This window comes from Elephantulus edwardii, unplaced genomic scaffold, assembly GCF_000299155.1.
Source record: "Elephantulus edwardii isolate Elephantulus edwardi_28Jun2011 unplaced genomic scaffold, EleEdw1.0 scaffold00005, whole genome shotgun sequence".
In the NCBI taxonomy this organism is placed as follows: domain Eukaryota; kingdom Metazoa; phylum Chordata; class Mammalia; order Macroscelidea; family Macroscelididae; genus Elephantulus; species Elephantulus edwardii.
The window spans coordinates 29,940,126-29,955,268 of NW_006399755.1; positions in this window are offsets into that span (position 1 = coordinate 29,940,126).

Consider the following 15,143-nt stretch of genomic DNA (forward strand, 5'->3'; position numbering starts at 1 on the left):
CACCCAAAGGTTCCACCTCTCTGGAGGTTCAAATCCAACAGTGGCTCCAAGAGAGAAAGATGGACAGTCTCCTCCCAGGTGACTTATAGCCTCAGAAACTCAATAGAGAGTCAGCTAGGAGTTGGTTTTGACTCAATAGAAATGAGGGTGGGCAAGTGAGAACACTTCTAATGCCCAATTCTGGGCATGCAGTCATGGGTCACTATAATTTAGCTGACACTATAAAGAATATGTCCCATCTCCTTTACTAGGGAGAAGAATAAACTGAGGCTCTGAAGTTCAGTGCTTTTTCCAAGGCCTCTCAACATACTGGTGAAAAAGCTAGACTCGAACAACCAGCAAGTACTCTCTCTTGTAGTATGGACAGCAGAAATCCATCTCTCCACGTCCTGCTAAAAGGACTGTTAACTCACTTTGTAAAAAGCTGGAATCAAAATATCTACTTGATATATCTGATCAGAGTCAAATACAAGAAAGATGAAGATGAGATCATTACAAGCCCTGACAAGGAGCCAATACCGAGAGGTAATTTTTAAGCATAAGCAGAACAAAGTCAAGCATTTCCCAGCTGGCCAGAAGACAGCAGTGACTACTCAAGCAGAACACTGTCCTGACTTTCACTTAGAATAAATACTTTGAGGTTTGACCCATCAATGCTTCCTTCAGTTTTAATCTGTTCCCAGGACTCTTTTTCATAATGATAAAAAAACCCAACTCTTACTCCATTATAATTAACTACCCAGGAAATTAGCTTTTTATGATTGAAATGCCACATATATCTGAATAACAAATGGTCTGTGACACGCTAGCAATGGAAACAGAACAGTTTTAGGAATCCCAATGTCCTTGGGAACAAATTTCAGAAAAGTGGACAAATGTTGAGGGAAGGGATGAGGAAGACAGAGTAAAACAGAAGGAAGAGGAGTGGCCCCAACAACCTGGGATGATAAGGTGGGAGCCGACTAGTAAACCAGAGGAGTCTGGAAAAGGTTATGTTGTTGTTGTTATGTGTCGTCCACTCAACTACATCTTACAGCGACCCTGTGAACAATGGCTCTGAACTTTGCCCTACCTTGAGCCAAGCTCACTGTCTCTGACACTCTTGACCTCATTGCCATAGTCACTGTGTCAATCCATCTCATCCAGAGTCCTCTCTCCAGTGCTGGAAAATGTTGTTAGGTGCTGTTGAGTCAAGTATGACTCATAGCAACTCTAGGAACAGAGCAGAATTGAACCCTGGTATATCCTGTACCATCTTCAGTCAAGTGTCAATCCACCTAATTGAGGGTCTTCCTCTCCTTCGCCCACCCCCCACCCTTCCCAGCATCATGTCCTTCTCAAAGGAACAGCCTCTCCTAGTAAAATGCCCAAAGTATATGAGGCAAAGCCTCATCGTCCTTGTCTCCAAAGAGCACTCTGGCTGCCTGCTTTCCAAGACATATTTATTTAGAAAACTTTGTTTTGTTGTTGATTGTCTTCAAGTAGAGCATGACTCATAGCGACCCTATGAACAAAAGGCCTGAAGTCTTTACAAACAACTATCGACATTTATCAAAGTTCATAGAGTTTTCGGAGGCATGTTATTTAGGAAGTGGATGCAAATAACAAAACATTAGTCCTACCAAATAAGATAGAAAGTGGAGGGTCTGCCAAACCAAAACTTTAGTATAAAGTTTTTAATATAATACCAGAGACTGTCTCAGAAGCTGTTGCCCTGCCTCCCACCTTGGTTCCTCCAAACCATTCCTCTGTAAGGTCTTATGGACCTCTGTAAGGCAGGCAGAGTTTCTATACACAGAGACACCCCTCACAGAACCCATGCAACATAAGCATGTTCCTCATCTTTAAGGCAGTTTCAACCCAGCAAAGACATAAACCAAAAACTAAACTCACTGTCATTGAGACATTCCATCTCAAGCCAACCCTGTGTGTTACAGAGTAGAACTGTACCACAGGTGTCCTTACCTGTAATCGCTCTGGTGGTGTAATGCAGAATATTTTGTACTATTAACTAAAAGGTTACATACACATCTTCAGCAGTTCAAATCCACCAGCAGCTCTGCCCACTCTCCTCCCATTAAAATTTTACAGCCTTGGAAACCTAACAGAAGGTTTGACCATAAGTCAGAATAGGCTCAACGACTTTGAGTGAGTAATCTTTATGGAAGCAGATACCCAACTCATTCTTCTGTTAATTTTTTGAACAATCAATCTTCTAATATACTAATCAAGTCCAAACAGCTTGCACCCCCTCTAAAGGACCTAGTATAAAGGCCCAGAAGGGAGAAAAGTATCCTCAGCCCTGACCAGCAAGTAATGGAGTTTGGTGGAAGCCCAGAGCTGGAGGAGAAAAGTTAGGAACAAGAAGATGAGTGCAGATGGTCTTAAGAGGCACCAGAAGAGGTAGACAGTGGAGACAAATAGACATTCTAACCTGGGAATCAGAAGCTCCATCTTACATGCTTTGGGTATGTGGCCAGGAGGGATCAGTCCTTGGAGAAGGACATCATGGTTAGAAGGGTGGAGGGACAACACAGGAGAGAAAGAACCCGGATGAGATGGATTGATACAGTAACTGGGGTAATGGGCGTATGTGCGTCAGAATCAGTGAGAATGGCTTTAAAGTTGTTGCACATAGGATCGCATATGAGTTGCAGGCGACACAATGGCACGTTACAACAACAACGTCATCCCGGGTGAGGAGCATGGTCATTGATCAAAGCAGTGATATAATATTTCCTAGGCTGAGGATCTTACTGCAGGTCTCAGTATAGGCCGCGCAGGTCTGCAGTGGGAGGGTGGAGAGTCTCCCAGGTGTTGGCTTTCAGGAGAGGCTGTCAGAGATGTGTCTTCTGTTCAGCGGTGTCAAGACCAAGCCTGGATGGGGAAAAGGAAAATAAAAAGAAAAAAAAAGATTGTGAAAACACAGTGGTAGGAGGAGCAGTTCTTCCTACCAGTAAAACTGCTGCCAACCGTTTGAAGGTCGGTATGGTCTGGAAGCCCCCCTAGGTTGCATTATAAACACAGTGGTCTGAGTGTTGCCAGTCTCTGGCCTTTCTTCCCTTGACTTTCCAGATATTCCATTGTTAACACCTGTCCTCTCTCTTGAGGCCACTTTCCTCAAACCCTAAATTTGATCCCTTGATATGTCTCTCCATCGCCATAGCCTTCTCTTCATTGTGTGTCTCTTTATAACATTGTTGTTGCAATGTGCTGTTAAGTTGGAACCAACCTGTAGCTGACCTTCCAGTGGGTTTTCCAAGACTGTCAGTCACACAAGAGGAGACTGCTAATTTTTCTTTTGAGAAGCAACTGGTGGATTTGAAGCACTTGCCTTTGGGCTGGCAGTGCAACTCCTTACCCACTAACCCACCAGAGCTCCCTCCTCAGGCTACCTGCCACAGACACAAATATATCCTCTAATCCTCACAATAATCCAGTTGTGTACCATCGAGTCCGAACTGGCCCATGGCTGACCCTCCACTGGGTTTTAAGAGTCAGTTAATTGTGTGAAAGGAGAATGCCCATCCTTCTCCCACAGAGCAGCTGGTGGGTTTGAACTGCATGTTTCAGAATTGTAGCACAGATGCTTACTACTAGGCCACCTGAGCAATAATCCAGAGGGGAGTATTTTTATCTCCAGTTGTCTAATAGGTAGACCACGACTGAGAACGTTTAAAAGCCTGCCAACAGCCAAGTGTTGGGCATATCTCCAGTCTAGCTGAGAAGAGGTGCAGAATAATGGTTCAGGGCTGAGATTCTGGAGTCAGCAAGCCTGCATTCAAATAACAGATCCTCCTTTCACTAGTTGGATGACCTTGGGGTGCATGCTTAACCTCACTGTGCCTCAATTTAGTCATCTGTAAAATGAGGGTATGGTAATAACAAGCACACCATTTACTTTACAGGGTCGTTTTGGTGATAAGTGAGTATAATAAAGAAAGCATCTTGAACAGTCTCTAACACTGTCAGCTGTTATTCTTGTTATTCACACCCATATCTCCTCCTATTCTCCAACCTGACTTCTCAACATTTTTCCTCTCATTGGCCTCCGTCTTCTCTGGACTGTTTGTTTGCCCCACATAAACACAAATACTCTCATCCTCCAAAATCCGGTTTGATCCTACCTACCCTAAGAGGGAGTATCAGAGGAATGTCTATCTGTGTTTCATTGACTATGCAAAGGCATTTGACTGTGTAGATCATAACAAACTATGGCTGTCTCTGAGAAGAATGGGAATCCCAGAACACTTGATTGTTCTAATGCGAAACTTATACTTGGACCAGGAGGCAGTCGTCAGAACAGAGCAAGGGAACACTGCATGGTTCAAAATTGGGAAGGGCGTATGCCAGGGATGCATTCTCTCCCCATACCTTTTCAACCTATATGCAGAACAGATTATCCGGGAGGCTGGGCTCTATGAGGAGAAATGTGGAGTCAAGATTGGTGGACGATTTATCAACAACCTGCGTTATGCAGATGACACAACCCTGCTTGCTGAAACTGAAGAGGACCTGAAACACCTGCTGCAGAGTGTCAAGGACTGCAGCCTCCAATATGGATTGAGGCTCAATGTCAAGAAGACAAAGATTCTCACCAATGGACCCATTGGCAGCATTGGGATGGACGGTGAAGAGATTGAGATTGTACACAGCTTTCGTTTGCTTGGCTCCATAGTCAACAGTCTTGGCACCAGCAGCCAGGAAATTAAAAGGCGCATTGCCATGGGAAAGTCTGCTGTTAGGGACCTCTCCAAAGTGCTGAAGAGCAATGGTGTCTCTCTGGAGACTAAGGTGCGTCTGATACAGGCTATGGTCTTCACAATCACTTGTTATGCATCAGAGAGTTGGACAATGACCAGGGAGGACAGAAGGAGAATTGATACCTTTGAGCTGTGGTGCTGGAGAAGAGTATTGAAAACACCATGGACTACTAGGAAAACAAACAGATTTGTCCTGGAAAGGGTTAAACCGGGTGGCTCCTTGGAGGCAAGGATTCTGAGGCTCCGTCTAACATACTTTGGACATGTTGTGAGGAGGTACCGGTCTCTGGAGAGGGATATCATGCTTGGGAGGGTGGAGCGACAGTGCAGAGGAGGAAGGCCCTCTATGAGGTGGATTGATTCAGTGACTGGGATAATTGGGATGGGAGCATCAGAGACAGTGCGATTGGCACAGGACAGAGCGGAGTTTAGGGCTGTTGTACATAGGGTCGCTATGAGTTGCAAGCGACTCGACGGCACATAGCAACAATAACAACAACACCCTAAGAAGTAGTCTTTGGACCTTGAGTGAAATGAATTTCTGAAAAAATTATTCAATTCTACTCTGCTTCGCCTGGAAGCAGGACCGCATCCACTTCTGAAATGGCTTGCCTCAGGAAACCCTATGAACAATGCTCAGGCCTTTCGTTCATAGGGTCTCTATGAGTCGTCTATGACTTGATGGCACCAAACAGCAATAACAATGATGACAGAGGGAGAGCTACGTTGGCCTAGTGGACAGAAAGTTATGCTACCAAGCCGAAGGTGGGTGATTTTAATCTGCGGCCCTCAGGCCAGGTTCAAATTGTTTTCCTGTCAAACATTGTTCTAGGTGGTATAGGATAGCACTAGTCTGTGCATTGCTGTACAGAGGTAACTCGTGGTTGCTGTGATGCTGAACACTATGACACTGATGTGCCAAACGTGGTAATGGTCACCCATGGTGGACAGTGTTTGCTGGAGCTTCCTGACTAAAACAAGCCTGGAAACAGGAGTGGCATCCACCTCTGAAATGGCTTGACTCCAGAAACCCTATGAAGAATGCTCAGGCCTTTCTTTCATAGGGTCGCTATTAGTCATCTACGACTCAATGGCACACAAGAACAACAACTCTGTTTAGCATTTACTCATATTAGGCAGTCTCCTGATTATTAATGAGTTCCAAACTATATTTGTCTTTAAGTTAAATTTGTACATAAGTTAGAAGAGTTCATGTCTAATATTAGTCAAATGCTTGTTTTAGTATATTATTCTATGCCTAGTGAATAAGGAGTTGTACTGAAAATCCAAAGAAGGCAGGTAGTTCAAATCCACCAGTTATTCTGCAGCAGAAATATAGAAAATCCACTTCCACCCCACCCCACCGCCGTCCAATTTAAAGCTTCAGAAATCCATTGGAGGGTCAGCTATGAATTGCTTCAACTCAATGGTAATGAGTTCTTTTGGTTTTTTTTAAAAAGTGAGTCCCAGTGGCATAGTAAGTTAAGTGTTGGACAGCTAACTAAAAGGCCTGCTGTTTGAATCCACCATAGCTGCTTCTTTGGAGAAAAATAAGGTGAGCTCCTTCTTTGAAGATTTATAGCCTCAGAAACACAATAGGGGCTTGCCATGAGTTGGAATCTATTCGATTGCAGTGAGGTTTGGTTTTGCTTATAAACCAGCCCATTTCATTGATTGAAGTAGACATTCTACTTCTCTTAGTAATAATAAATGCTCCTGCTTTGGTACTTTTAGGCTTCTTTCACATGGGCACATGAAAAGCCTTTGGGGAGTAGAGAAGGGAAACTGCTACCTCTGCTAAACCTTCTTCAGCCAAAACCAGTCTTACCCTTTGTGACACCAAAGCTCTTTTTCGATATGGTTATCTTTGTTGTTGTTATGTGCCATCAAGTTGGAACCAACCCGTAGCTAGCTGACCATTCAGGTTTTCAGAGACTGTGAACCACACAGGAGGAGATTGACTATCTTTACCCCTGGGAGCAGCTGGATGATTTGACTCATGAGCTTTGGGGTTGGCAGAGCGATTCATTAACACCAGGACTTAGTGAGTGGAATGAAAGAATAACTGTTGTTACTCTGTGTATAATGCAACTTTTAAAAAAAAAAACCCTCAAACTGATTGTTGTCAATTCAGAACCAACTGCTAACTGACCCTCCAGTGGTTTTTCAGAGGCTATGCTTCGTACAGAAGACTGCTCATTTTTATTTGAGGAGCCACTGGTGGCTTGGAACATCCAGAGAGGCTTGGCTTTTGGATTAGCAGCAAAACAGAACACGAAAATAGCCTTCCAGGGGAGAATATCCATAAGAATAAAATGTCAAAATTTTCTGGAGGATTTAAGACTACAATATAATGAAATTTACGCATTCCATTAAATGGGACCCACAGTGTCTAGAACTTTTAATCCCTGGTATTGCTATACAGCATTCTATATATTTATGTTCTATCCTATAGTCAAGGATTCCCAGTTAGGTCTCAACTGATCTCATCTCAGGGAGCTCTGGTGGCATAGTCTATAAGGAGTTGTTGCTGTTAACCCCAAGGTGCAGCCTCTCTGGCAGTTTGAATCCACTAGCCGTTCTGAGGGAGAGAGATAAGCAATCTCCTCCTTTGTGATTTTTTGTTGTTGTTATGTGCTGTCTAGTTGACTGCAATTTATAGAGACCCTATGCTCTGAACCCTGCTCTATCCTGAGCCAATCTCACTGTATCGGACACATTTATCCTTATTATCCCAGTTATTGTGTCAATTCATCTCATCTGGGTCTTTCTTTCCTGTGTTGTTCCTCCACCCTTCCAAGTAGGATATCTTTCTCCAAAGATTGGTCCCTCCTGGCTACACACCCAAAGTACGTGAGACAGAGTCTCAAAATACTTGCTCCCAAGGAGTAGCTTAGTTTCACCATCTCTAAGACAGACTTGTTTGTTCTCTTGGCAGTCCACAATACATGTTCAAGACTCTTCTCCAGCACCACAACTCAAAGGCATCAATTCTTCTTTTGTCATCCTTGGTCATTGTCCAGTTCTCTGATGCATAGTAAATAACTGCAAAGACCACGGCTTGCATCAAGCACACCTTAGTCTCTATGCTGACATCTTTGCTCTTCAGCACTCCGGAGAGGTTCTTGACAATAGATTTTCCTAATGCAATTTGTCTTTTGATTTCCTGACTGCTGGTGCCAAGAAAGTTGATTATGGAACTGAGCAACCTCTGAAAACCAACAGTGGAGTCAACTTTGAGTGAGTTTCAACTCAACAGCAATGAGTGTTCATTTGAGCTCTCAACACATTCTAGATATTTGAATATACACAGCTCTATCGCTCTCTGGCAGCACAATGATAGATGAAAAAGAGATCAAGACTGTTCAGTTTTAGCTTGTTTGATTCCACAATCAACACTCTTGGTACCAGCAGTCAGGAAATCAAAAGACAAATTGCATTAGGTAAATCTGCTGTAAGGGACCTCTCCAGAGTGCTGAAAAGCAACATTGTCAGTCTAGAAATTAATATGCACCTGATCCAGGCCATGGTATTCACAATAACTTACTATGCATTGCAGAGCTGGACAATGACTAAAGATGATAGATGAAAAATCAAATGCTTTTGGGTTGTCATGCTGGAGAAGAGTATTGAACATACCATGGACTGCCAAGAGAATAAACAGGTTTGTCCTGGAGAGGGTGAAACCATGTTGTTCTTTGTAGGAAGGATTAGGAAAGTCCATCTCACATATTCTTAGCATGTTGCTATGACGGATCAGACGCTGGAGAAGAACATCATGCTTGGAAGGGTGGAAAAACAGCACAGGAGAGGAAGACTCCAGCTGAGATGGACTGACACAGTAACTAAGGTAATGGGGGCAGGAGTGTCAGAGACAATGGGATTGGTTCAGGATAGGGCAGGGTTCAGACCTGTTGTATATATTGTCATAATGAGCCACAGTCAGCTCAACAGCACCTAACAACAGCAAGAACATCTCTCACAAACAATTGCTAATGTTGAGAAGAATGGGAATCTCAGAGCGTTTAATTGAGCTCCTGTGAAACCTTTATCTAAACCGAGAAGACGTTGTCCAAACAGAGCAAGTGAACAATGAATGGTTTAAAATCAAGAAAGATGTGCACCAGGGTTATAGCCTTTCTCCATATCTATTCCATCTGTATGCTGAAGAAAATCATTTGAGAAGCTGAACTATATGAAGGAGAATGTTGTATCAAGATTGGGAGATGATTCATTAGCAACCTGTATTATACAGATGATACAGCCTTGCTTGCTGAAACTAAGGAAGACTTGAAACACTTACTGCAGAAGATTGAAGACTATTGAAGACTACAGTCTTTAATATGGATAATAACTAAATATAAAGAAAATAGAAATCTTCATGAGTGGGTCAATAGATAAAGGAAAGATTGAAGTTGTCAATGATTACTCTTACTTAGTAACAGTAACACCCTTGGTACCAGCAGTCCAAAAATCAAAAGAGATATTTCATTGGGAAAATCTGCTGAAAACTGAGACCTCTCCAAAGCACTAAAAAGCAAGGATGTCAGTTTGAAGACTAACATGCACCTACCTGATCCAAACCACGGTTTTTTCAATTACTTGCTATGCATCTGAAAGATGAATAATGAGTATAGATAACAAAAGAATTAATGTCCTTGAGTTGTGGTGTTGGAGAAGAATACTGAATATCCCATGGGTTCCCAAAAGAATGAACAAATATATCTTGGGGAAAGTACAGCCAGAATGTTTATTAGAGACAAGGGTCCCGAAACAACTTCTCACATACTTTGAGCATGTTGTTAGAAGAGGTAAATCCTTGGAAGAAGACATCATGTCAGGAATGGTGGAAGGTCAGGAAGATCCTCAACAAGATAGATTGGCACAGTGATTGTAACAATGAACTCAAGTTTATCAGAGATGATGAGGCTGGCACAGGATGCAGCAAGGTTCAGATCTATTATTCATAAGGCTGGTGTGAGTCATAATCAACTCCGTGGCATCTAACAACAACATCTTTCTCTAGCTCTTCTCCACCTTGGAACTACAAACCCATTGTCATAGATTGAACTATGTCCCCCAAAATACATGCATATGCATATATATGTGTACATGTATATACATATTATACAATGCATACACACAACAAACAGGTTCATGCTAGGGAGGGTGAAACCAGGCTGCTCCTTGTAGGCAAGGATACTGAAGCTTCATCTGACCTACTGTGGACATGTTGCAAGGAGGTACCAGTCCTTGAAGAGGGACATCATGCTTGGGAGGGTAGAGGGACAGTGCAAGAGAGGAAGACTCTTGATGAGATAGATTGATTTAATGGCTAGGGCAATGGGGGTAAGTAAGTGTGTCAGAGACAATAAGATTGGCACAGGATAAAGTAGGGTTTAGGGCTGTTGAATGTAGAGTCGCTATGAGTCGCAAGCAACTCGATAGCACATAACAACCACAAGAAATATATATGCAGGAGTGGCATCTACTTTCTAAATACGATAGCACATAACAAGAAGAAGAAACATCTATGCAGGAGTGGCATCCACTTTCTAAACACCATGCCTCCCGAAACACTATGAACTTTGATTAATGTTGATAGTTGTAAAGGGGCTTCAGGCCTTTTGTTCATAGGGTCGCTAAGGCAATCAACAATATCTATCTAATCTATCTATCTATCGTCTATCTAAATATAATATAGAAATTATATAATGACTCTCCACGATCTGCTAAACCAAATAGTTGAAGGAAGATTAAGGATAGAACACAGCACTCCCTAATCCCGTCACAGCTGTAATAGGTAAAGGGAGTTCCCCTAGGGTATGGCCTGTAATATTTTTTGTCTCATTAGAGATAAAAGATAAAAGATACAGCAGGTAAACTGAGAACACAGAACCCTTGGTACTACCAAGAAATAATCGCCAGAGGTGAAGTTTTTTTTCGGACTAGGTCCCCAGGCTTCTTAATACTTCTTAATACTTGGTAGGTCCTTGGTACAAGGTGGTCTTCAGATCATGTTAGGGGAGCTCTGTTGACCTAGTGGTAAGTGCCAACCCAAATGTACATGGTTTGAAATCTCCAGCTGCTCTGTGGGAGAAAGACAGGTAGTCTCCTGTGATATTTAAAGTCTCTGAAAACTCACTGAAGGGACATATATGAGTTGATTCACAGAACAGCAACGTAAGTGCCAAAGGGAACAAGGACTTTTCTCCACAACCAACAGACAGGGAGAGCCTTCTCCCATAACTAACACTCTGAATTTGAAATTTTAGCCTCCAAAATGGAAAAGGTCTATTTGTTAAAGCCATTCACTTGAGATATCTATTATAGCAGTGTTAGACTAAGACACTTGTGAAGGTCAGGATTCCTTCAGGTCTATTCCTGCACCAGCTCCGTTCTCACCCTTCATACTGTAACATGTGACAGATACTTTGTACAGGGCTCCTAAATGAATAAAACAAGGAGCCAAATGGTCTCTATGTCAAAAGGAACTCATGGAAAGAAAGCAACATGCACCAGACAGTTAATCTGTGCATTAAGTACTGTGTATACTTTCTCATTTCATCTTACACCAACAATCCTGGGAAGTAAATCTCTTTGCCAAGTTACAAGTGATGAAACAAAGGAAGAAAGAGGCTATATGTCCAGTCTAAAGTGATCCAGTTAATAAGGGACAGGACAGTTCGTGGACTCCAGCACCCCACACAGATTCACAAAGAGGCTGGGAGGATGTGGACACCTGGGCTGTCTGTTCAAAACCCACCAGAGTGAGTCAAAGCCACCAGGCAGCGGAGCCAGTGATGTGTAAATTACCAGGCTGTATTGGGAATGGTACTGGCAGGGTCCACTAGCAGTGCGCAGGAACACAGATTCCACAGCAAATACTCACCTTCCCCCCTTCACATACAGTCCCTTATAATGTCATTTTCAATCTCATTTCTACCCTTAAAATTAAGTAGAAAGAAACCTTTCCTTCCTTAGTCCTGAAGCAGAAATCCAGGTCTGTACTTTTGTTCTTCAAACCTCTCTTTATTCTGCAATAATAAAAATGTCGTGTTTCATCCCAGAACCGGCTGCATGCCAAAATAAACAGCACCTTGGCTTTTCTTGAAAAGAAAGCTTGGCTCAAAGCAGAGCCTCATTGCCACCAGAATTCTTGGAGAATTCAACCTTACAAAGTCAAATATTTGACAAGGTGGTACATGGAACAGCAATCCTGTCCATCCTTGCACTATTACTTATAAAGACAAAGCACTCTTTTCCAAAAGAGAAAGAAAATGACCCAAACTGCGTACTGACCCTGACCAGAGTAGGAAAGCTTGTCTCCTGTTGTCCTGATTCCAGGGCCCCAAATCTCCCTCCAAATGGAACAAGCAGGGGACTTCTGACCGCCACTGCTGACATCGAGAGAGCTGAGGTCCAGAAACCAAAGGAGGTGAAATCCACTCACCAAAAAGATCTGCCCGCGAATTCTCCAGGAGGCTCACTTCCCGATTACCCGTTAAACAAAGAGATAAACTCATGCTCGGTAATTGACACATTAACACAATCTCATTAACTCCATCACCAGGTTTTTCTGCAAGTGACTGTCATTTCTGTCTGCATTGCAGCAGCTGAATCTGGAGCTTCCAGAAGAACAGAAAACTGTCGGAGGGAAAGCTGTGAACACATTACCTTCCCTGTGCATCCTCCCCCAGCCGGAGCGTGGAGTCTGGAGGACGCTGCTCCCTCCCAGAAAGGAAGGCTTGGGCAGCAGGAGCAGAGCTAGAGGCTTGGCACAGCAGCGCTGGCTTCCAGCTGGAAAAGGACTTGGTCAGGTGATCTGTGACCTTGCTGGAAAAGCAAATACTGACTTCCTTTCTGCTCCCGGGAATAGGTGAGCAGGGTCAGGAAGGAATTTGTGGCTCAGTACGCAAACACTGAATCTTGCAGGAGAGGCAAAGAAAGCTCAAATCCTTCAACTGGAAAGTTAGTTTTCAGAGCTTTGGAGGGATGCATCTTAAGCCATTCCCTGCACATTGGGGAGCTCATCTTCGGCAATCGTCATTAATTAGGCTTTTCCTCCTTCCTCCCAGCAGCTGAAGTGGCTCATTAATGAAATTGTTGCTAATGGGGAGGCAGCTTTCTTAGGAGTTGAAATTTTTCAGTGGTGCATCGCTCTCTTCCTGGTTGTCTTTCAAAACTTCCCCTCCCCCACCCTCCAGGATCCCATCACCACAAAAATGTACAGTGAGATGTCCCCCCAGGCGATCCACTGCCCTGATCTTTAAATGAGACACAAACAATGGCCAGTGAGTTCCCACAGCCAGACTGGCAGCTCCTGCTTCCTGCTGCTCTGCCAATCTGCTTCCCGTGCACCAAAGCGCACCAGATGCTGGCAGGAAGAGAAAAGTAAGAAAAGTACCTGTGAAATGACCAGCAAATACACCATCCAGCTGCTCCAGCCCAGGCAGGGTTTCCAATTGCAGCGGTGACCTCAGGGGGTGGTGTGGAGAGCCAGGGAGGCAGCAAAGAGAGAGGAAGGGTTTCAGTGTCCCAGACAGGCACGCAGCCACCACTCAGGCCAGCAGTTCTTCAGGGCAGAGACTGGTAGTGGAGACCCAAGACTGCCACAAGGACATAGGGAGGTTGGGGATGCTTAAAGAGGACCAGGAAAATGTCTGGGCTCCTTTGTGTGAGTTCAGCATTCTAGTACAAAACCATCCTAGAAACACAGTCCCCTTGAACTCCTAGAGTTCCAACCAAGCGAGGCTGTCCTAGGAAATGAAACTCCATTTGTAAGACATGAAGGAGCAGCTCAGTCAGCTCTTCTCAGACACAGAGGGCACGATGTGTTTCAGAGGCCAGTGTTCCGGGCAGGTTCTTAGAGTGACACTCAAACAAAAGCCAGCTTTGAGTGTCACTCTGAAAAGCTGCCTGCATCAAGCCTGGTACCCTTGAAAAGCACTTCACCTCGTGTCTCCATTTCTCCTCACACTAGCACTGAAGGCAGCCAGACCAGGGACTAACATTCCCATTGTGTAGTAGAGAAAATGAGACGGAATGTTTCTTTGATTTCCCCGCAGTCACCCAGGAGTGAATTGGGATTAAAATGAAGATTCCATGGACAGGTTGCTATGTTCTCGTTACTACATCAGACCAAACTCCATAATTGCTTTGGAAAATTCCAGATCATCTTACCAAGGATGTGGCTTTCCTAACAGGGAGCTCTGGTGGCACAGTCTGTAGGGAGTTGTGCTGCTAAACGAAAAGCCTCACCTCTCTGATGGTTCAAATCCAACCATAGCTCTGAGATAGAAAGACACAGCAATCTCTTCCCATGCAATTATAGCTGGGTGGGCACGGGGCTCAAGCTTTGGGTCTGTTCTGACTCAAACAAAGGCAGTGAGTGAGTGAATAGGACCTCGGATGGGCTTTATGAAAGAGCACAAGAGGATATGATGTGGAGAAGACTAAAAGACAATAATACTCACCTTTCTCAATGATTAAAAGTTTTTTTCACCGAGTTCACAGACCAAACCATTGCAATTAAAAATGCCTTTTAAGCAAACAAATGCTGGCGAGGTTGTGAAGAAACTGGAACCCTCATTCACTGCAACCACTATGGAAGGCTGTATGGCTCTTTCTCAAAAAGTTGCAAATAGAAATACCATTTGACCCAACAACTCCACTAAAGAAACCATAACTGCCACCAAGCAGATATATGCACACCCATGTTTATCACAGCTTTATTCACAATAGCAAAGAGTTGGAAACAACCAAAGTGCCCATCAACAAAAGAATGGATAGAGAAGTTCTGGCATATTTACACAATGGAATACTATAATGCATTGCAAAACAAAGAACTCATGAAATATTATACAAAATGGGTGACCCTGGAGGAAATTATGCTGAGTGAAATATCTGTCACAAAAGGACACATACTGCATAGTGCCACTGTTGTAAAACGGGACTGACTTAGGGGTTGGGGAGAGATGGAGAAAGATGGGATAAATTATGTATAATCCATGGAAACAGATGAGGGAGAAAACGGTTTAAAAGGGATATGAGATTAGGTATAATTGTTATGACAGAAGTCCAGAACAAATACTACATAGTGGAGTGGACTTGGGGAGAGGAATTGTATAACAGTGAAAGATTTTTTTTTTTTTTTTACTTTTCAAAGAGAAAAGGGAACTGGAGGGGAGGGGAGGGCAGGGAGAAAAGTGTAACAGTGAATGAATGGAAATTCAAAGTCTCTGTAAACGTTTATTAAAATTAAAAATAAAAAAGGGAAAAATGCGTTTTTTAAAAAGTCATCAGAGTTGTGTTTTGAACTCAAGTTATATGAAAAATATATTTTGAAGCAGCCTTTCTGATGCATTTAAAAGAGCCATT